The sequence below is a fragment of the Tachypleus tridentatus genome, chromosome 13 (assembly GCF_004210375.1).
Source record: "Tachypleus tridentatus isolate NWPU-2018 chromosome 13, ASM421037v1, whole genome shotgun sequence".
Classification (NCBI taxonomy): domain Eukaryota; kingdom Metazoa; phylum Arthropoda; class Merostomata; order Xiphosura; family Limulidae; genus Tachypleus; species Tachypleus tridentatus.
Window position 1 is genome coordinate 106,823,925 of NC_134837.1, and position 24,241 is coordinate 106,848,165.

At 35.0% G+C, this 24,241-nt stretch overlaps 1 pseudogene across 1 annotated transcript in view; it reads left to right on the top strand.

Moving 5' to 3' along the window:
- Positions 1 to 24,241, top strand: part of LOC143236058 (aconitate hydratase, mitochondrial-like) — a 59,376-nt pseudogene that overhangs the window by 10,698 nt on the left and 24,437 nt on the right. The window contains exons 3-7 of the transcript XR_013019435.1: positions 5,635 to 5,714; positions 12,896 to 13,034; positions 13,577 to 13,615; positions 15,786 to 15,866; positions 20,988 to 21,080. The product of XR_013019435.1 is annotated as an aconitate hydratase, mitochondrial-like (transcript). The remainder of the gene's footprint in view (positions 1 to 5,634; positions 5,715 to 12,895; positions 13,035 to 13,576; positions 13,616 to 15,785; positions 15,867 to 20,987; positions 21,081 to 24,241) is intronic.

A 24,241-nucleotide genomic window follows, 5' to 3' on the forward strand; every position in this document is an offset into this window, starting at 1 on the left:
GTATAGTTCAGTATGGGTGATATTTCTGTGGATTTCTATTTTGAATTGTGTATTGATTCTTGTGATATTGAGGTTAAGAAATGCTATTTGGTTAGTTTTTTTCCTGTTTACATGTGAACTTAATATTGGGGTGTATATAATTCACTTGGTTGCAAAGAAAACTGTGTGTGTGTTCTGTAGATGTAAATCCAGCAATTTTATCATCAACATACCTGTACAAGTATAGTGGTGGGTATAAGGCTGAATTGACTGCTTGAGATTCAATCTGTGTCATAAGAATGTTGGCTGGAACTGATGGCATGGGTTTGCTCATACTTAGGCCATTTATTTATAGGTAGTTTTTGTCATTGAACATAAAGTCAGTTTTGTTGGTAGTGAATTCTATAAGGGTTTCTAATTGGTTGCTGGGGATGGGTATCAATGGGTTGGAGTCTTGTCTACATGTATTATACCGACCTGTGATCAGGTTGTTTAATTATAATAACTACAAGGTAATTTATTTAGGTTATAATAATTTAGATGGGAATAACTTTAACAGTGTTATGATAGAAAGTAACCTTTGTGTAAAAGTTGATCAGTCTCTAAAGTCATCAAAGCAGTGTGCTGTTGCTAGTGGTAGGGCAAGTAGAATTTTAGTTGAGGGGGAGTTGCTCATAGTTGAGGCTGTCTGTGACCTTATCAGTAGTGAGATGGAGATGTATATAGTATATTCAGTCTGGCAATGTTTCTCCAGGGGACTCTGTGGCTAAGTTTGTGGGTAGTCCTGGACATTTCTGTAGAGAATTTAGATTTGCTTCTTCCAGAGGTTTTCGTTATTCTGTTGGGATCAGCTGCCTCTGGCTCCTTTATTCATTTGGTAAATCAAGCATGTGATGTTTTAGAACTTTTTCCAACTGCTTTTGAGACTTAACCTTTCTTGATGGCAGAAAGGTCTGAAGGTAAATACTTAGTTCTTCCTCTATTCCCTGATATTGCATTTAATTTAGAGAGGTTTACTGCTAAGTTACATGAAGGGATAACTATCCCTTGTTTGCCACATTTGTCAGAACAACATGATTTAGCCTATCACCACTCCTGGAAATTTTTGGAAACAGAACAGGATCACAGTCAACCTGAATATTTGGCAGTTTTCTAGGATTTTTCTGACCCTAACTGAGGTATTAAAATAGTTATCAACCTTCAGAAGCATCTCAATGATCACCACATCAATTTGACAACAAGTTTAGACTAGTGTTAGCATTTATCTGGGTTAGATAGTCAGTTTCTGCACTTTCACTTCTCTTAATAAGTACAACAATGGAATTTATTGGGTAGAGAGGCATTTTTGGAAGGCATTCACCTACTGGCTGCCACTCTCTGTGAGTTGCTTTGACTCTTGATTTTTATGACAGTTCCAATGTCTTTGGAATCAAGGGTTGATATTGCCCATCTGTATTCATCCTTGTCATCATTAGCTTCTCAGCTTTCCTCAGCTCCTATAGGGGGTCATGGTTCTGCACCTGTTTCAGGGTTTTGACCTCCAAAATCATTCCCTCTTTTCACTTGTATCCAGAATAGATCCTTTCCCTATCCACAAGATTCTTCTTCTCAGTTGTAATGACACCAGTAGTAGTGATGACTACTGTATGCCTTTGGGATCTTGGCTCCAAGAATTTTTGGGCATGTAGAAAACCTTTACCATAGGCCAATGAGTATTAAAAGTCCTTACATTAGGATTAGTCATTCATTTCACATCTTCACCACCATTATCCACCCAACCTGTAGTGTTTCTGCCTCCTGCAGACCCTCTGATTTTGGAACTTCATTCCAGGACTATCAGAGATTTGTTAGTCAAGGAATAGTGCAGAGTTTTTCCACTTCTTATTTTTGTGCACAAGAAGACAGGGGATTACTGTCCAGTCATCAATATTTTTGTCTAAATCAGTTCCTAGATCTTCCAAGGTTCACATTGAAGTCATTTGTCATTCCATTTTGGCATCATTTATCATAACTGCAGAAAAGACAGATAATGGTTAGATGACTCCACTACAGGAATGTGCAGACTGGCATCAGCAACATTGAATATGGGCATCTGCAGTTGAGAGCTTTTCCTATCAGAATGGCATTGGCATCTGTGTTCTGCTGAATTGTATGAGCTTTTACTCATCACATCCATTCCATAAGCCTGTGCACACACACCATTATATGGATGGCTGGTTGTTGCTGGCACCATCTCATCAGTTGGCAAAATGTCACAACCAGATTATGCTTTCAGAAGCAATAAAGGCAGACTATTATCAGAGCTAAGAAATCTGTTCTCACTTCAACACAATATATGGTCCATCTGGGTGTCTTTTTCAGTATGTTTATCAGCTGACTTTCATCTGGCTCTATGCTATGGTACAGGCAGTCTGACTCTTACTTATTTCCCCAATGGATCATGAATGCAGATTCACTGGATGATGTCATTTTTGTGGCAGGCAAGATTGTAACCTGTATGTTGCACTGCATTATAGCCAATGACTGTTAAAATTTATGTTAACTTACAGTTTCATATTTTTTGTCACACAGCACTTTTTTATTGTTTGTTGTAAATACAAAAAAATAATGTTTTTAAATGATATACTTGTGTATGCCAACACTTAAGTGCATTTAACTGTAATATAATGGTGAATTTTCAATGGCATCAAGTTTTTAACAGTCATTTTTTTAAAATGCCCATGTTGGTAAGATAGGCTTTTTTCATGATGGTTCCATTTCTAAAAACATCTTCTGAGCCATTTTCTACAACTACACCAAATTTTATGATTGTGTGTATAAGCCCACAATTCTTTGATTATGTTGCACATATTTGCTGGATTATCTGTCTCGTTAGCTAACTTAAACCAATTCAACCCAGTATCTTACCTCCTCTCATAAAAAGCTTTATCAACTTATGCTGCTTTCTCTATGTGCAAATTTACTTGCCACTAGGCTTGTTACTGTCACTTATTACTGCATACTACATTGCACTCATGCAGCAAACCTCCATTAACAGGAGTGTAAAACTACCCCTATCTTAATTAACACCTGCACTAATCGTGCATATGTTGATACTTTCTCAATTGGTATTCTTACTGATTAGATGTGCTTTTCATTTGTGGTTTAATTGACCTATCCAAATGTTTTTACTTTTGTGAATTTCTCCTTCAGTTAATTTGTTATTTTACATTTTCATTCTGTTTCTTGGAGAGTTATAAATTAATTTATTTACCCCTATTTTCTTTTAATTTCAGGAGCTGTAGACTCACAGTTTTGGGTGTTTATGACTATAGCTGCTCTTATTGCCACAAAATAATTTGTGAACACATGTAACAGGTCAACACTTCATTTCTTAGCCCGATGAAATGATTGCTCAAGAACATTGGCAAATGACCACTTTCATGCTACAATCAGAACACACTGATAACTATCCATACAAGGGTTTCAGTGATCTTTTAGTTTTGGATTTGGATAGCCTTCTATGCTACCCCCTGAATATGCCTCTTGATCAAGTGTCATTTAAGGGGAGTGTTTTACAGTTATGTCATATTCTGTACTTTTCTCACATTTCCAGTGTTCCACCATTGCCCTTCTAAAATATTGTGATCACTCCACCTCTTTTGTCAGGTCAGGGCTCTCCAAAGGTACGTAGCAAGTACTGCTTTTTTCCATGGTTCTTGAGCCAATGTGTTTCTTTCATGAAATATTTACCTTCCCATGACCTTTTCCTGTCAGTTCCATCATGCCTTGCTTGGGGGACAGTATAAGAGCTGTAACTGTTTATCTAATGTTATAAGTATTCCATTTTTCTTTGCAGGGGTTTTGCTGGACTTGGTATACTTAGTCTTAAATTGACACTGTATTACCTCTGAATATGTTACATAACTGTGATGTTGAGAATCTTCCTGCCATGGACATTACGTACCATTCCAAATTCCACAAAGTATTGTTTGATTAACTTCATCCAATATGTTCTCTTTGCATCACTATCAAATGTAGAAAAAAGCAGAAGCAAAATCACATGTCACAGTTCATAGGTGTACCTTGCAATCATTTGCTTCATAAATGTTTTTTCTGGACCATATGTGATCACTCTGCTTTTCATTATAGGGTATCACGATCAGCCTTTGCACTGTCTCTGATACTGTTGTCCTCTACTGGGCTCTCCAGCTCATTTTATTTCCCTTCTCCTTTTAGTAAAGTATGTGAGTTCTTGCCACTTACCAGTTGCTAGTCATTAGAGTGGTGGACTATGGAGGTCTGTTCTCTTGAATGTGCACTCTCAGTTTGACAGTAGAATAATGACATTTTGCAGGTGTCAGTAGTATGATGCACTTCTTATTGCAGACCTGATGTACAATTCCAGATACTGCCAGGTATTGGATGTAGCATTACACCATATGTGTGTGTGTGTGTTTATAAATGAAAAACTAACCAAAGAAAAACAAAAATGCAATTTGTTCCTCAAGCTGAGACATTTCTCCTTCCCACCATCTTCTGGATGTCAGTTCCTGGGGATCGGGTGTTGGTCAGAGATGGTTCAGCCACATGAGTTATGTGTGTGGCTGGTACCCTTCTACTATGGACTGGATGGGCAAATTCCTAATGCCACCAGGTTTGGACCTGAGATGGATACTCATCTGGGCTCTCCTTCTTCCTGCCATCTGCTGGATGTTGGTTCCTGGTGGATCTAGTATTGGTTGTGTTGGAGATATGCACATGCAGAGATGGGTTCTGGGTACAGAATCTTCTCTTCCCGGATGGTATCCATTTTAGAGGTGAAATTAAAAGAAAATATCTTCCTACTACAGACCCTATGTACAATTCCAAATGCCACCAGTTGTGGTTGGGAATGGACTTCTATTTACACTTTGTTACACCCTATCCAATAAACATCAGGTGTCCCATTAATTTTGTATTTTTGAGAGTACACTACTAAAGGCCAAAGAGTCTACTTGGTTCAGAAGGGGTGTAGTCGTCCACTGGTATGCTTTTTGTTTTTATTTCTTATCGTACTTCATTGATTTTCCTTTGGGCACTTCCTAAAGTGGGATCATCTTGTTGCTGGCTGTCCACCAGTTCAATGTATAATTCTAGCTTTTTGTGAAAGGATGCAAGATATTGCATCAGAAGTTAGCATTTTCCTAAACTGAAAATTTGTTTTCAATAGATACTAACCTCCACTCACATTTCCCACTTGCCAACTGGTGTGACTTGTTTTAATTAGTTATGATCAATCTTGAAGTGATTAATGTGCATGATCAAAGAGGGTGCTAATAACAATAGGGGTAGTTTCATGCTCCTATTCATGGAGGGTTGTTATGTGATCATTTATATTTTAATATGCTGTAATAAGTGGAAGTAACTAGGCAAGTGGCAAACAAAATTTTATGCCAACAGAGGGCAGTACAAGTAGAGAAAGTTTTTTTGTAAGAGGAAGTATCTATCAGAAATTCATCTTCAGTTTAAGAAAATGTTAACTTCATTTCAGTAGTTTTTATATCAATACATCTGTAAGTAATTCATATAATATTTTACTGGCTGTGTGTAATATTCTGTTCTTTGATGTAATGATTATTACTTTAAAAAGTTATTTTTTCTAACAAATACTAAGGTACTTTTGTCACTTTTCAGGTTGCTATGAGTAAATTTGATAAAGAAAATTTCATTCCATATGAAGGACTAGCCAAAAATCTAGATATTGTCAAAAGCAGGTTTGTGGCAGTTTCTTAACATTTTTAACCTTGTTATCTTCTGTAAAATATTCTTTTCCTTTGAAAATAGAACACATATGTGAAACACCTAGTATTTCATTATAACCAAATATTTAATTTTTGTATTACTTTTTAAACCTATTTAAAATGGTAAAAATATTTTAAAATCATTTCTTTACCACTGGAATACTGATGACTTTCCTTATAGAGTGTACTCTCATTCTAAGAATAATCATATGACTTTTAAATGTTCTTGACATAATGCAACTCGTGTATCAACTTAACCAGAGATGTCCCCTCTCTTACCTCTCATGAGACTTATTGCACATATATCAAGATAATGTTAATACTTTGCTCTTTTGCCATAATGTAGCTGCATTGTTGGATCTTGTTGGTTAAAATATTCAGACTATTAATTTCAAATTGTTTGCTGGTTTCCCTGCCATATATCATATACATATTACCATGATATTACTAAACACATTAAGAGTAAATGTTTTGCATCTCAAATTCACTATTTTGCTATATCTTTAATATCCTGGTCACAGTATCCTCCACTTGAGGTGTATTCCTGTATGTGGTTAGGGGACCTCCCAGAGAAGGTTCTATACTTTCAATTTACCTCATCTGTGATCTAAACATCCACCCACGTTTGCCATGCGTGACGACTTGTGAAGGGGAGGAGAGGATCCTGGTGGTTGAAAGGTCCAACTCCAACACACCATTTTGGCTTTTAATTCCTGTAGATAGGTGACCTTGGGATAGGGTCAACTGAGCAACAGAGTTGGATGTTCTCAGTGGGCATTGTGGACATTGTGTCTGATACTGGTGTTTGGGTAAAGTGCTCATGAAACTCTGACGTTGCTGCAGTGTCCTTTTTTGGCATTGTAATGCATCCCCTTGTAGGGCTACATGGTGGGTGGTGTCAATGGGCACTGAAATGTATCATCTTTATTATGGATACCCCCATTTGTGAAAAAAATAGATAAAAATGAAAAAATAGAAAAAAAAATTATTTGAAAACAACAATGCATGGATGACTCTGTTGTACAGTCAATGTCACAATCAGATTCTGTACCTTGATTTCTAATCATATATTCCTTATCCAAAAAAATCCTTAGGGTAGATGTCCCCATTTTTTATTCAGAAGGGATTAAAGGGGCTTGCTGACTCTGCTAAGTCAGTAAAGACGTTGTGCTCTGGAGACATTTTGGTGGAAACATCTTCACCACAACATGCCTTACTTCTCTTGAAATCAAAGGCCATTGGGGATATACTTATTGAGGTTACTCCCCATGCAACTTTGAATTCTTCCAGAGAAGTTATAGTTGAGAAGGATTTAAAGAACATTTCTGAGTCAGAGAACCTTGCTGGGTTTCCACCTGAGGTGTTTTTGCAGTGCACCAAATTTCTAACGTTCTGATATTGACATTTACACCACCACGTCCTCCTACCACAGTCAAAGCAGGTTATCTGAACTGTAAGGTACAGTCATACATTCCAACCCTCTCAGATGTTTCCAGTGTCAATGGTTTGGTTACTCAGAAACATCATGTTGTGGTTCTTTAACATGTGCTTGTTGTGTTGGTAAAGCCCATGACACTTACAAATGCAAACTAGAACTACTCTTTGTTATCTGTAGTAGTCCACACCCCTCTTACTCTATTTCTTGCCCCAAATGGGTGAAGGGGAAAGAGGTGCAACTCTTGAAGATTATAAATATCTCCTACCCAGAGGCTCAGCAATTATTGTCCCTAACTCCATCTCAGACATAGCTGCTGCATTTCATTCCACTGTCACAGAAGGAGTGTAGACAAATCTCTGTGGGCCTCCAGCAGAGTTGTTTGCAAAACATCTGAAGAATCTTTTGCCCTCCATGATTAAAAGAAGTAACAAATCTATACTTACTTCCATCTCTGTCCCTGCCACTCTTTCCAGTATCTGCTCAGTTTCACTTCCTTTGACTTCAGGTTCAGGTGTTTCCTCCGGTCCATCCTCTTCTACAGCTTCAAGAAGTAAAATGACCATTCATTCATATCCTTAGTCTCTGGACTCTTTGTTCCCATACAGAAACCTGCCTACTCGACTCAGGGCAGGATCCATGAAGGTTGATAGACCTTCATCCAATAAAAAAAAATGTTGAAAACAGAAGGGATCCCCACCATATTTTTTTACATGTGGATAAAAATGGCCACTCTGATCCAGTGGACCTGTCAGTGTTTTTGTTCAAATATAGATGACATTAATGATTTGATTGATTCTTACCATCCTGTATGCATGTCTTTTTACAGGAAACATTTCTGAAACCTACAGATACAGTCACCTTTCAACAATTTTTTTGTACAGAAATGACAGGTTGTGTGATGGACGAGTGCATGGTGAAGTGGCATTGCTGGTTGATCAGCATGTGCCCACCCTGTTTTTGCCACTTGTCACACTCTTGGAGAGCTGTAACCATCCGTGCTTCCTTAGGTTGTACCCTCACTATTTGTTCACTTTACTTGGCTCCTGAAGAGACCTATGATCAGTCAAACCTTGATGCCCTCATTGAGCAGTTACCATCTCCCTTCTTAATCTGGGGGAATTTTAATGTACATAATCACCTCTGGGGCAGTGCTGATATTGATGGGAGGGGTTGTGCTATAGAGCATGTGCTCTTGGACCACAACCTATTTCTCTTCAATACTGGTTCTTATACCTATTTTCATGCACCTAGTCAGTCTTTTACTGCTATTGATCTTTCTATCTGCTCCCCTTCACTTTTCTCTTACTCTTTTTGGAGAGTTGACAGTAACCCATGGAGGGTCATTTTCCTGTCATTTTGAGAGAGATTGGCTGTGCCATCCGACTCATGTGCTTTGATGATAGTTGGACCAAGCCAACTTGCCCTCTTTCACTGCTATCTCAGAACTTGATTCTGCCATCTTCTGTAAGTCACCAATAGACGACTGCGTGGCAGCAGTGATTGACTGTATTGTCCAAGCAGTTGCTCAATGTATACCTAAAACCTCAATATGTTTCTCACAGTATCCTTGCCCTTGATGGAATCTTGCCAGCCACATGGCAGGGAAAGCTCAAAAATGGGCTTGGGATACCTTATGTAGGTATCCCACACTTTTAAATCACATTGCATTTCTGTAGGTTCATGCACATGCTCATCAAGTCAAAAGTCAAAGCCAGAAGGAATCTTGAAATAAATATACCTCTGACATCTCTCCTACCACCAGTTACAAATTCATATAGGACAATATTTGAAAGGTCAGTGGACGGTATACCTCTGCCCTCCTTTCAGTCTTGCTTCTGATGGTCAGGAGGTTGCTGATGCCCAGAACATCCCCAGTATTCTTGGTAAAAGCTTTTCTCATGCATCTAGCACTTCTGTTTTATCCTCCACCTTCTTAGCCATCAAGACATGGGCAGAGTGATTGCCTCTTTCCTTTTGAACTGCTCGTCTCTATGACTAAAATCATTTGAACCCAAGGATATTCATTATCAGATGCTGCACTATCTCCCTTCTGCCTCACTTGCTATTCTTTTGGTTGTTTTTAACCAGATGTGGCAGAAGAATGTTTTTCCTGTTGCATGGCACCATACTATTATCCTCCCTTTTTCTAAGCCTGGGAAGGATCCCAAGATTTCTTTGAACTGCTGTCTAATTGCTTTAAGGAGATGTCTCTCTAAAATCTTAGAGAGGATGGTTAATTCTTGACTTATTTGTTTTCTTGAATCAAACAAACTCCTCTCACCCATTCAGTGAGGTTTCTGATAACATCTTTCCACCATGGACCACCTGATTCAACTTCAAATGTCAATCAAGGAAGCCTTTCTCAAGTGATAACATCTTGTTTCTGTATTTTTCTTACCTTGAGAAAGCTTATGATACAAGGTGGAGGTATGGCACCTTGTGAGACCTCCACTTGTATGGGTTGTGTGGCCATTTACCCATTTTTATTAAACAATTTTTAATAAACTGGCAAATCCAAGTCTTTGTGGGTTTGACACTTTCCTTTTCTTTCCCACAGGAGCTTGGAGTTCTTTACAGCTATGTCTTGAGTGTTACACTTTTCATTGTGAAGATTAATGCCATCAGTGGACAACTCCCCCTCACAGTTGCAAATGGTCTCTGTATCGATTACTTCCACATTTCATGTCAGTCATTGAGTATGAGATTTATTGAACAGTAGCTAAAGACTGCCCTCAGTCAGTTACTGAAGTGGATCACATCAAACAGTTTTACCTTTTCTTGCTCCAAAACTGTTTGCATGTACTTCTGTTGCCAGTGGGGTATTCACCCAAATTCTGAGCTCCATATCTGAGAAGATATGCTTCCCTTGGTCCTTTAGACAAAGTTCTTGGGGTTTATTTTTGACTGTAAGCTGACTTTTATTCCACATATTACACAGCTACACATCAAGTGTACAATTCACTGAACATCCTTCGTACCCTCTCTTCCACCTCTTGGGGAGCAGATTGATGTTTTGTGCTCAAGATCTATCTGACCCTCATTCAATCAAAACTGGACCATGGGTCTCTGGTCTATGACTCTGCCAGAACATTGGCCTAGAAGATGTAGAACCTTATTCACCATCTGGGGCTTTGGCTCTACACAGGGACTTTCCATACTTCTTCAGTCCAGAGTTTTTACACTGAGTCTTGTGAACTTCTCCTGCACCTCTACTGTATGCAGCTGTCTTTACTGTATGCTTGAAAACTTTGATCCTTACCACAACACCCTACCTATGGTTGTGGTTTTTTTCCCTCAATGGGCCATGGTTTTCAGAGTATATGATCTACCATTGTTCCTTTTGGCCTTTGTATCCAGGAACAGTTGGCTGAATTGTTCTGTCCTTGGATAACATAGCTGTATCCATTGATTAACACATCACACCATGGCTAATTACCATCTCTAAATGTGACCTTTCTTTGAGTCATTTGAAGAAGGCAGATACTCGAGATTGGAAGTATCTCCTTCTATTTGCTGAATTTCCATTTTCATTTATATGGATGGCTCAAATTCAGGTGACTGTAGGCTCTGCCATGGTTTGTTGTGATTTGGTTTTGACACACAGAATCCCCACTACAGTTTCTGTGTTCACTGCTGAATTGTATGCTATTTCTCTTGCCCTGGATCACAGAAAAGCTATGCATTACACAAACTGTACTATTTATACTGACTTGCTTAGTCCTCTGTTAGTCCTGAAATCTTTTCATGTTAATTCTTACTCTGTTCTCATCAATATTCAAAACCGACTGGCCCAGTCCATGTCAGTATTCACAGGTATGAGCTCGCTGACATTGCAGTTTAGTCTGTCTGCTCTGGTACTATCATCGCTGTGCCTGTCCCATACATGGACTATGATCTTGTATTCAAAACTCAACTCCATGCTAGTTGGTAGTTGACTTAGAGTGAGCAATGTGATAACAAGCTTTTCCAGATTAAACCTTCTGTTGCTCTTTGGCTGTCTTGCTTCCATGAGGATCAGAAGGAGGAAGTCGTTCTGGTTAGGCTGCATATTAGTCACAGTTTTTTAACTCATTGCTTTCTTTTAACTGGTACAAATGTGTGGTCTGTGTGACAATCAGGTCATAATAGCTCAAATTGAGAGCAACAGCACCATTTTAAACATATTTTTACCATGGGTTCACCCTTGATGTTGGACAGTGTCATTGGCAAATGTGACACTGTCCCCAGTTTTGTTTTTAAATTTTTAAGGACCATTGGTCTTTTTAGCTCCAAGATTTTAATTTGAAAATTGGACTGTGTTTTGTTTTAGCATGACTCCTTTTTACATATTTTAATGATTTTACTTTTTTACCTTTTTACTGGTTGTTTGGTGCAGATAGCCTAGTTGCTTTGTGCCAATAAATGCTAAACAACCAAACACAATATCTTGTAGAAGATATTATGCAAGCCAGCATGTAGACAAAACTAAATACATTCTTAAAATTTTATTTTACATCACACTGCTGTCTCTTCAGCTTCAGTATTTTGTCTGCCTACAATTGTGATTTTTCAAGTTGATGGAATTTTTTGCAGGTGAGATTTTCTTTGTTATCATCTTAGTTATCACTTTTTGAAGGGTGTTAAGGGTGATGGGGTACTGTGCTGAGAAGAATGCTTTTCTCTGTAGGTCATCTTTATTTTTATCAGTTTCATATTTTCTAACTTTTTTAAATTAAAGTTCTTTCACTTTAATCAGTCCAATTAATTTCAATGCAACTCTTCAAGTCTGTCATTTTAGACTTGTGAGGCGATTCTACTCCACTCATATCTCCCATAAATTCACTCTGTTTACTTTTACTCTGGCTCTGAATTAAAATGGAAATCACTTGTACATCTTTCATTTGTTGTGGTTCAGACTGTTTAAACATCTTCCTGCCTGGGAACCCAATTTTAAGTAAATCAGTGTTCTTCACAATACTTTGTAGATTCTTCTTCCACCTCAGTGTGGATATTCTGGTTTATAATAATTCAGAGTTTAATTTATCCAATTTCAATTTTCCCCTTTTTTTTGAGAATTGAAATTTATTTCAAGCAAGTTGTTTCCTCTGAAATACATTCACACTCACTTCCCTACAAATGAGAAATAGGTGAATTTTTCATTGTAACTATAACAAAGAAGTCTATATTATGTTGAGAAATCATAGCTTATTTGCATTTTCTGTAAGTTGTGTAGAACATTGGAGAGTGGAGAACTTTGCATAGCTTGATGCATGCTCTACAATGTATCAGGAATGTTTAGAATGTAATTGTTGACAGCATAAATTAAATAATTGTTTAAAATTCATTTTAGATAATTGATGATGAGAAACCCTCTTGAAATAAAAATGTATCTCAGAACAGCTTTTATAGGTATTAACACTTTCACCTGAATATGATCTAGGAAAGTTGAAACATTGATCTTTGCTTTATTTGTGAAAGTGTTAGTACCCATACCAGCCATTCTGAGATACACAATTCATTTTAGTTATAAATATTTGAAGTTTTAAACTAAAAAAATAGAAGGTGTATGTTTAATTATTTGAATAAAAGTTTTATTGATATGCAACTGTAATATTTAATATATTCTAAATGATTTTATTGTTTTTTCAAATTTATATCTTATTGCAGTAGTAAAAAAATTAAAAGAAACTTTGTGTTTAATTCTGGTGATAGCAAAAATTCTGTTTTGCTTGTTTAGGCTTAAAAGACCACTGACTCTATCAGAAAAAGTTCTCTATTCTCATCTTGACCAACCAGAAATTCAAGATATAAAGAGAGGAGAAAGTTACTTAAGATTACGACCTGATAGAGTAGCTATGCAAGATGCTACTGCCCAAGTAAGATACTGTACGCTTTAACACTTTTTTCATTTCAAAAACTAGTGTTGATGCAAGTCATCTGTTATCTTCTCATGAAATTGATCTGTGAAATAATTAGTTACACTTATTGTGCTTAATATTTTATATTGTTTTAATTTGGCATGCTTAAAAGTTTGGAAGAGATGTTGAATGCTATGAAGTTGCTTTTTATATCTTGTTTAAACATTAGCTAAGATACTGAATTTTAATTATATATCAAAATTAACAGTGACTTAGGATATTTTAAAATCTGCTATTATCTCACTGTAACTCACACAATTTAGTTGTTCTATTACCCATAAAATTTCAGCATAGTTTCTGAAATTGGCCATTGTTTTGAGAATATGTTGGCAAGTGGTCCAAACATAGTGTTTTGGTGAAATGTTGGCTACCTTTTCAAATGCATTGGAACTTCTTGACCAAATATATTTTTCTAATTTAACAAGTTATAGCTCACAATTACTTTTTGTTACATATTAGCTGTTTTTCCTTATATAACTCATTATTAATATTTCTTCTAGATGGCTATGTTGCAGTTCATCTCTAGTGGACTTAAGAAGGTAATGTTGGCTTATTTTGTTGTTTTAAAATGTTGAAGTTGTGCAAAATACTAAAACAAATAAAATGAATTTCACAAGGCCTGGAATTGTAATTGAAATCATATTTGACAACAAAGGTTTTCTACCATGTACAAAGATCATTTCAGTCACAGCTGTTCAAGCCTATCAAATTTTGAAGTTGCTTCTTTAAAGGTAGATTTTCTTATTAATTGGTATGATTACTCACATACTCTTCTATTTATGGCACTTGATTTGCATTATGTTATGGTATACACCTGGTACAATGATTTCAAAAAATGTACACAAGTACTTTGATAATATTTTTCTTCTTTTTTTACAGCCAACATCAAATTCACAACTGAAATAAACTAGCCAGTAAATTGGTATTATAATGCTTTATGATTAAAGTATGTTAATAGCTTTGTAATCGTTGTGTTCCTGTTTACTATGTGCATACAACAATCTAAACATTTTATTTTTTTATTGTTTGGATATAACTGTGATGTGTGATAATTTAAAAGTAACAGAAATCTTTTTACATTGTTTTAGTGTTACTTAACATATAAAGTATTATGTGTTGAAAAACTTGGGTGCCAGAGATTGTGATTCAGGAGGATCATATTATGTTCTATTTCTAGTTTCATTTTGAAATATCAGAAAAACAACACAAATTATTTCTATTATTATATTTTACAGATATGAATAATGTTATTACAAGTAGAGAAAATTCATATTATATAAGGTAACAATAGGTAAAGCTTCAAAAATTAGTGTCTACAATTGATAAAAAATATTTTTAGGTCACTAATAAACTTACTGGGATAACAATGTGGGTTTTCACACCACAAGAGAAGTGCTCATTGGTTAAACCTTCTTTGTACACATTTAAGTGAGCTGTTTTTAAGATATTTTATTTTAAATATTTACAGAAAATGTGTGCAGTGATTTTAGTGGGAAATGCAGTAAAATGTACATCATGGATCACCTCTTATGATAGTCCAATAAACTTAGCTTTTTTTTGGTGTTTCAACACAAGTAATGTGTTAAGTAATGTTAGAATAATGTAAAAGGATTTTATTTTGTTGGTTATAAGGCTTTTTTTATGTATAGAGTAAGTATACATATATATATTATGTGTTGTTGTTGGGCTTAGGATTCACTTCACTTCTTTTCAAAATAATATACATGTTTGCAAGTAGTTAAGCATGTGTACAACAAATTCTTTACGCTGTAGAGATCAGGTGTATGATAAACACTGTGTAGTTCTTTTCTTCTTGTCAAACATCCACTTAGGCCAATATAATTGCCTTAGAATTGCAGTTGACAAGCCAAACTATTTTTTCTATTACTATTCCCAAACTATCCAAACATAGTTGACCAACTTCATCATCAAGTTACAACAGTTGTATCTTGTACTTTTAAAATTGTGTTTCTTTTTGTTTTGTAATTTCTGGGAATTGTCTGAAGCTTGCTCAATTACTTTAGAACTTTATTTGACAAATAAGCTATTATTGTTATATGTATGTATATTTTTCCTCCTGCTATTTTTTCTCTAACATATTAGACATTAAGCTTATATTAAGTGTTAGGCCTTTCCCTCCTACAACATGTAACTTCACTTTGACTCCTTTTTGTAACTTTAATTTTCTGTCTGCTCTTTTTCCCACTCATCTCACACTATTTATATGTTTATTACTTGATTATCTGTTGCCTGTATTTTCAACATCAATGAGCTACAAACACAACTTCTAATAATTACCTGCTTTTAACTCTCTTATAATAAAAAACTAAAAAATCACAAAATATTTATTCACAAGATAAACTAATTAATATGATCTACACTAAACAGTTTTTTATATCATGGCACATATATTGATATTTGATGTTTATTCTTTGTACTGGTGCCTGATTATATGATTTAACTATGGTGCACATTTCATTTAACGTTTTGGTATGTGATTGTTTGAAGTTGTATTCGATTAATATCACTTGGTATGATTTTAATTTGTTCCAGTTTTAATAAATTTTTTTTATGATATACTAATTAACGATACTGTACATTTTAGAATTTTTATTATTTTGAAGAGATTATACATAAATGTGTGTATGTGTGAATACATACACATTATATCTGTACTTGAATAACTTATGATACAAGATTTTTTTGCAGGTAGCAGTGCCAACCACAATTCATTGTGATCATTTAATTGAAGCTCAAGTTGGAGGAGTTCAGGACTTGGCACGAGCAAAGGTTTGTCGCTATAGAGTTTATGCTTAACTCAAAGCTTCATAGGTTTGTTATTTTAAAAATAACTTATATATCTTCTCTGCATTACACTTAATACTTGTGTCACACAATGATATTTGATTAAACACTGCATCAAATGAACATTAGATACTATAGTGCTTTAAAACTTCATAAGATCTATCCTTTTATTTGTTGTCATAGAAGATGGAGACTTGACAAAGTAGAGAGGAATACTGGCTATGGGTGAAGTACGTTAAGGATATCACACAGGCCTGCTTCAGTAAACATAAAGGGTGGCTTTGGTTACCTCAAAATGTTCTGGATAATGGGTCTTTGGAGAAGCTGTGACAACCCAGTAAGCTAAAATTGGATTTTTAAATGCTCAAAGGATATGAATGGGGATATATAAAGTAAATTATAAATTTGATGAATTCAAAGAAGTATCAAGATTGCAACTTGAAATATCTATGTATTGAACAATAAAGAGAAAAATGGTTGAATAAAAAGTACAAAATCAAGTTGCTAGTGATATCAGACACAAAAGAAGTGGTCAGGTAGTAAGAGGACACATGGAGATAATGCTCTTGTGACAGCTAAAGTTGATCAAAAGACAGGGAAAAACATAAAGCAGATTTTGTATTTTATCTGAACATAGGAAAGTATATTCTAGAATAGTATTTCTCAACCATTAGTCTACAGGCCTGCATCATTTGTCACAACTATCTTACCTTTCCATGGGACTTTATGAAATTAAACAAAACCTGACAGAATATTTGTATTTAAATTAAGGTTTTCATTATATACTCTTCAAAAAAAGAAATGCAAAAGGCAAAATATGAGACAAATTGTTAACAAGTTTATTCCCGGTAGTTCTGTATGACGTGTTAAACTTTGCACATTCACTGCTGAACATCCAAAGTCTGTAAAGGCGAAGTCCACGCTCACTAGGTGAAGTTTAACGTCACTCAATGTCAATAACAAGTATTGTGCTTCAGTCAGTCTTGGCGTAACTGTATTGCATGTCGGTGGCTTAACACTGAGCTATGGAAACCGAGAACCCGTCACTTTTATAGGGATTTTGCACATGTTGCACTTGCAGAACATCCAGATCTCTCAAACAAATTTATTGGACACGCATTCGTTTTGGCGAAAAATCCGATGTTTTCCTCCGTTTTCAAAGTGCACAACTTTTATTGTCATTTTGGTCTGAAAATCAGTGCCTTAACACGTGTAACATCACATACCCTGAGCTTGTAATGTTATTACATATATTTCTCTTTAAAATAACAAAAATATCCCTTTTGCATTTCTTGTTTTGAAGAGTATATTTCGTTTTGGTGGTCACTAACAATTTAGGAAGGCAGTGAGCTGGTTGATTGATAAGGAAAAGAATGAGAAATGCCATTCTAGAAGTAGCATACATGTCAGAAAGTCTTATCAAAATAAGGATTAAAATGAAAGATAAGACTTGTACATGTCCATGCATCATATAATGATGTACACAGTAAAGGAAAAGAAAAAAGAAGAATTCTGTGACAGCCTAACAAATATGCTAAATGAAATTAAGTAAGAAGATTAAGTTGTTGTTATGGTATATTCCAGTGGGAACCTGGAACAACAAGATCAATATGAGAGGAATATCTAGGACTTCTTATAGACAGTGAAGAAGAACTTTACTCCTGGAACTGTGCACACAATAAGGTTTTTTATTGTTAAAAAATTTTCCAACATTGGCAGAATCAATTAGTTACTTTATACAAATGGAATAACTTATAAACAGCAGCACAAGTAGGTTACATTCTGACTAGATTGATCATAAGAAGGATAATTGATGGAAAAATTATTTCCAACATACACATAGATACTGATTATAGAATCTTAGAATTGGACATAAAGAAAAGCAGATGGATAGTACTATAAGATTATGGCATAAAGGGCAACTTAGTAGAAAACATAACAGCTTTGCAGAAGAGTACCACATGTGCTGTCAGATTATCAAATGGACTGACAGATTGGATAGACGTAACATTTAGTGTGCATCAGGAATGTTCTGTCACTCTTACTGTTTGTACATATATATATGTATGTATGAAAAAGATCACAAAAGAAGCAAATTTAATTCCATAAAAAATAATTGAAATCATATTCACAGATGATCAGTCCTTGTTTGACAAGAATAAGGTTGTGGATCTGAATTTTCGTTACTGAACATGCTTGCCTTTTCTACTGTGAGGATTTTCTAATGTGACAGTCAATTCCTTTGTTAATAAAAGAGTTGACAGTGGATGGTAATGACTAGCTGCCTTTTTCCTATTCTGCTGCTACTAAATTAGATACGGATATCATACAATATCCTCGTAGCTTTATGCAAAATTCATAGCGAACCCAACAAAGTAGAAAGAGAGATATAAATCAGAATCCATAAAATAAACAAGGTAACATCCCAAATACACAAGATTCTTGTTTAAACTTCATTCTAACAGCATACAAACATTCCAATAAACAAGGATCTTGTTTAAACTTTGTTCCAATACCACACATGCTCCAATTGTGTAACTGTGTTGTCTGCTGTTGTATGAAAGCAAACTGCCTTTACACAAGTAGTGACTCTTCACTCTTCCAGCAAATGTACCACAGCAGAAGCAGGAGTTTCTGTAGTGCTACAAACAAATTTTGAAACACCTAGGAGTCGGTTTACTTTTGCTCCAGATAGGATCTCTGGCAGACAGTTCACCTATTCTTTCCATGTTAGATCATTAAGTAGCTTACTATCCTAGTTTATTACTAGTGAGTCTGTGGGTTTGAGCTTTTCCTTTGATTTTTTGACACATTATTCAATTATGTGAAGATCTTCAGATTTGGGAATGCTTGATGGTTAACTCCAGCATGTCATTACCAAGGCTATGAGCACTAAGGACAGATGTCGCTTTTCAGTCATTGAACTTGGTTTCGTCCCTAGCTGCTGCAAAATCAGAAGTGATAATATTTCTTCTTACTCTAGTTTTAAGTTTAGAGGATAATGATTCTGCGGTTGCTTCTCTGTTATTGGCAGCATATCCACCAACCTTACCATTACTACTATAAGATGAAACCCAACAATTGACAGTTTCATTTAAGGTCTGCCATTCTTACTCTACATGCTGTTTCCCTATCATACGTGCTTTACTTCTTTTCTCATCACTTGATTCTTTTAAAGAAAGATCCTTATTTACCTGGACCATGCACCCATGGCATCCCTTTACCCTCTGAGCATGAAGAAAGTCTTCTATGATCTTGATCAGGGTCAGTGCAACTCTATGAGTGGTGTCAAAAATGTCCTCCAGATTATTCACAAACTGTGCTTCATTAGCTCACTGTGTTTCAGTTTTACTTTGTTAATGTTTCCTTAGCTTTGTTCATTTTTGAGAAAACTTCTCTATTTTTGTAGTGGCATAATTTTCTTGACAAATTGGTACTCAAACCTTGTTCCAACATACTGTGGTCTCCTTAAGCACAACCTTTGAGCTTTCACAAACCATCTTTAATGTTTTGCTAGATCTTGGGCTTGATTTAACTTGCTACCTGTTAGTTCAGTTTGTTTTGAAACAAACAGCTAAAGTGTAGTCTTTCTTCTTGTTGCAATATCCATTTACAGTGATATCCTAATACAATTTCAGCTTAAATGATACAGAAAGATCTGCTTCAATGCTTAAAAACTCTTACAAAAATTCTAAAAATAGGCAGAATATTTCAGAAATAAAAAGTGACAACAGGGATTACTTATATAGAATGTTATAGAACATTATGCATAATGTGGAATACTCTGAAATATTCCAGAATGTGTTACGATATTTTAAAATGTTCTAGAATATTCAATAAAAATATGCTAGAACATTCCAGAATAATCTTGAACCTTCCAGAAGCATTTAGAATATTCTGAAATGTGCTAGAATGGTGTTTCTCAGACAGATTTGCCAAACAAACCGTACATCTTGGATATAGTTGTTATATTTCCACATTATCTTCACAAGAATGAAAAAAAAAAACAGTTTGTCATAGTTCATAGCAAAGATAATATGTGCACCTCAAAGACTCAAAAAAAAAATTTTTTTTGATTCAGTTCAGACAACCTGTGTCTCCCCTGCAAACTTTCTAACAACATACAAGGAGGCTGTAACTTCTGAGAAATACTGTTATGGAATATGTAGCTATAATATGAGCTAGAAGATAAAACATTAACTTTTTGAGCAACTTGTAATTGTTATTCAGCATGGACAAAATTTGGTGTGAATTGCTTATATATTAGAACAAAATGAAAAGGTGAGAGTGTAATATCAATAAATCAAAACTTAAAAAAATACGGACCACATTAATATTAACAATTTAGTGATAACAGACTTTAGGACCAGTGTAGTTTCTTATTTCCAGTCAAATTGGTCCTTTTTTTTTTTATCAGAAAGCAACTACTGCAACATTATTATCCTTGATGATACTTTAAAGTTGTTGGTAAATATGAGTTTGAAGATTGGAAGAACTGCTATCTAAACTGCAGTAAAAGACTTTTCTATTAAATCAGTAAATAATTCTGGAAGATTTGATATCCAGATTTTCTTTTAGGAGTTTGTGACAACTGTTATTGTTATTTTAATGTGTATGGACAGATATAGAAAGCAGAATCACATCAAACTATACGTAATACAGTCACTTGTTAAATTTAATTGATCATTTTTCAGTCTATTTAAGAAGTATTTGGTATTATATATTACTTGGTTCGGTACCACAACTAAAAGTCTGTGTAAAGTTTCTCCATTAACCAGGACAAACCTTCTGTAGATGCTATATATGCTGAAATAATTGAAATTGCAAGGAACTTAAATTTATAAAATGTTCTTTGGAGTTTATATCTCATTTAATCATAATTGTATGCCTTGCATTCCAGTCCTTGTAGAAACAAATACAAAACTCACCATTTTTCCTGTTGAGAAACTTAACTATTGTTCACAAACTTAAAATACTTCATGTCTTCAGAAGTTAAATTTAGGTCAGTAGTTTTGTTTTTAACATGAAAATAAATGTATTTTTTAGATTTTTTGTTGTTGACAGTTTTAAATTGTATTTTTTTTCTTTTAATTAAACCAAATTTAGGCTCTTCATAAAGAAGTTTACAGTTTTCTTAAAACAGCAGCAGCAAAGTATGGAGTTGGGTTTTGGAACCCTGGTAGTGGAATTATTCATCAGGTAGCTTACAAAATGTGCTGTCTTTAACCTTAATAAAAACTACCACTTAATAATTGTTCTCCTTGTTTAAAGTTTCAATTATTCTCATATTCATATCTTCAAATTCACCAAAAGTAAAGTTTACAGTGCAGCTATGGTTTTTTTGTATAACTTGTTTGTTCCTTGTGATTTATAACAACGTATAAGAAAGAAATGTTAGTAAAAAAGAAATATGTTAGGTAGTTAAGGCTCCACAGCATATTTTTTTTATTCTCTGGCAATTGTATTTTATGGTAGAATATTGTAAAGGTAATTATTAGGTAATTAGGTTAGTTCTTGCTAGAGTTAACTACAATGTGATAGTTACATGATTCAGAGAGAACTTTCTCTTGCTTGAGAGGTTGAAATTATAACCAACTTTCAGTTAGTGGACTGATACTTTACAATATTTCACACATAATTTTTCTTTGCTGTGAAAAGTGATACCAAACCTTCATTAAAATGTTTCAAAAATTGGTTTAGTTTTTGTATACAAGTCTATTAATTAATAGATTACACTTATTTAGGCATATTAAAAGAAATAATTCCCATAAGATACCTTACCCCCTATTGTGTTACAGCCTTTCTTGTTTAGTGCTGCCCTCTATATGCACAAAGTTTCACTCACTACTAGCCTTGATACTCCCACCTACATTACTTGTTTAACCTGGTACAGCTGCATTGTAGCATGCAACTAATCATGTGATAATCCTCTATCAATAAGAAACAAACTTTCTTGTCACAGTTGGCTCCCTCTGTTGTGTAGAACCCAATCTTTTCTTGATTTGGCACAGTAGATTGCAAATTTTACTTGTATTTGCTTAGTATTTTGCATTAACAGTTTAATTTGTTAAACAACTTTCTTTGTTTCTAGTTTTTTAATTTTTTATTTCTACATCCAGACTTGATAATATAGGTTGATATTTCATTATCCACTTTCAGTTGAAACTTAATTTCCGAATTTAAGTTCACAAAAACTACTTTCATTACAATTGTTGCTTAGATACTTATGTTAATACAGTGTTTCACAGTTAAACAGATTTATCACTTAGTACATTTTGCTCTATGAAGGCTCAGTAAAAGGGCTGAAAGCTCACAAATAAAAATATTTTATTATTGAGAAATGTCCGTGTATAATTCTACTTAGTAATTTATCTACATTATGAATCTTTTTAAAGACAACAACTACTACTAATGCCCTTTGAGGGATACATCTGCAGGAAGACTAATTTGGATAGCCTGTTTCCTCCTCCTTCCTCAGCAATTCTGAATTCCTTCTATGGAAACTACTGGTCTGTTTTCAGTCGTCCAAGATATTGTGTCACAGGTATGTTATCTTCTGTCTATATTCCCCATGTCTAAAGCTTTTTCTTCCCTCGTGAATTTAGTTTCTTCCTCGAAATAACTTTTTTTTTTACCTTCTTAAAGGTATAGTTGCACATGGACCTGTTTATTGCACAACTAAATTCTGGGATCAACATACCTCAGATGCTTATGAATTAGTGTACTAGCATGCTGATTTTCCATTTATGGACTCTCAAATCCTGGAGTTTGTGATTCCAGTATGGAGATCTGTCCTTAAATACCATTTTGAAATATTTTACAGGCCCAAATTTCTTATTTTTGTTTCATCCTAAGAAACCTGCATTACCTCTCCTCATATTCTTGGCTCCCCTGTGGTGTTGTTGAAGGATAGTCACTCCATCATGTATTCCAAATTTTCAGTAATTTTCTCTTATTTTTATTTTGCCCTTTCCATAAGTCCTTGGCTTCTCTGTTTTTGGAACAACCTGGGTGGGTATGCACTTTTAACTCATGTGCCCCTACCTATGTCCTTTTTTTGTGGGTCCAATCTTTCCTTTTTGATCTTTGATCAATGGCTTTCACTGCTCTCATACTTGTTTTCTATTCCTGTCCCTTTCTCCAGACTTTTGGTAGTTCATCATCAGATTTATTCATTGCCAGATATCCCACCTATTCATCATCAGATTTATTCATTACCAGATATCCCACCTCTAATAATACTGGTAATCATACCAGAAGTTCTTGCAAGTTCAAATTACATTTGGTCCAATTTTATGCATCTAGAGTGTGATTTCACCTTGGTTCCTTGGATACTTCATGGGTAATTGGAAGGAATTTACATTAATTCATTTTTTCACTCCATTCTCTGATTTTTATTTCTCATTCCTTTCCCTTTTATTTGGGATCCAATTTTTTTACTGGCATCTTTCAAAACTATTTTGGGCTATTCTTCTCAAGGATACTTCATTATTCACTTGAGAGGTCCTTCAGTTTCTGTCTCAGTCAAGCCCAGCCTTCTTCTCTTCTGTTGAGATTGATGGAGCCCTTGGTTCTTAATTTTCAATCCTCTCTTCTTTCTGCATGTAGAGTTCTTTCTCTTTTGAGGACTTGGGCTTTCTTGGAAACCCTTATTCCCTAGGGTTGTACTTATTTGCATGCCTTTTATGGTGTGTTATATAATAAGTGGAATCTTTGCTCAGGATCATTTGGACTCAGTTTTTCTTTTCTCTTTCTCATGATGCATCTGTTTAGCCTGTTTAGTCTCAGATGGAGTCATCACTGTGGTGGACATTCCTCTTTTCCTTTCCCATCCCAAATTGCATCTTTTTACAACCTTTTCTCTGTCTGGTTGGAGAGAAGTTTTGCATTTTCTGGAAATTACAAGTCTTTCGTCTTGTCAATTGACAAAAGACATAAATGTTGAAATATTGGAATGGAACATGATCAGTTTTTCCAATATGAAAATTCAGAAATAATCCAAAGCCCAAGGAAAAGCAGGGAGCTGAAGAACACTTATGTGCACAAAACAGAAGTTCTAACATTTGTTTTCAAATGTTAGAACTATTCTGAGCCAATTCACATTTTGTACACCTTGTAGGTATTCTGTTTTTGGTGCTTTGAATTTTGTTGGAGATCACTTGTTCTTATCTTAACAAGATTATCTCCATGGAGAGGTCCATGATTCCTCAGGTGTATCTATTGTCATATGCCCAGTTGGTTATTCCACATCTAGATGCATTAGTCACCCACCTTATTTTCAAACCAACCATTTTTTAGTCCCTGGTTTCTCATCCCTTGGCTTTAACAGTAGATGTCTTCAGTCAGAATTTGTACATCCT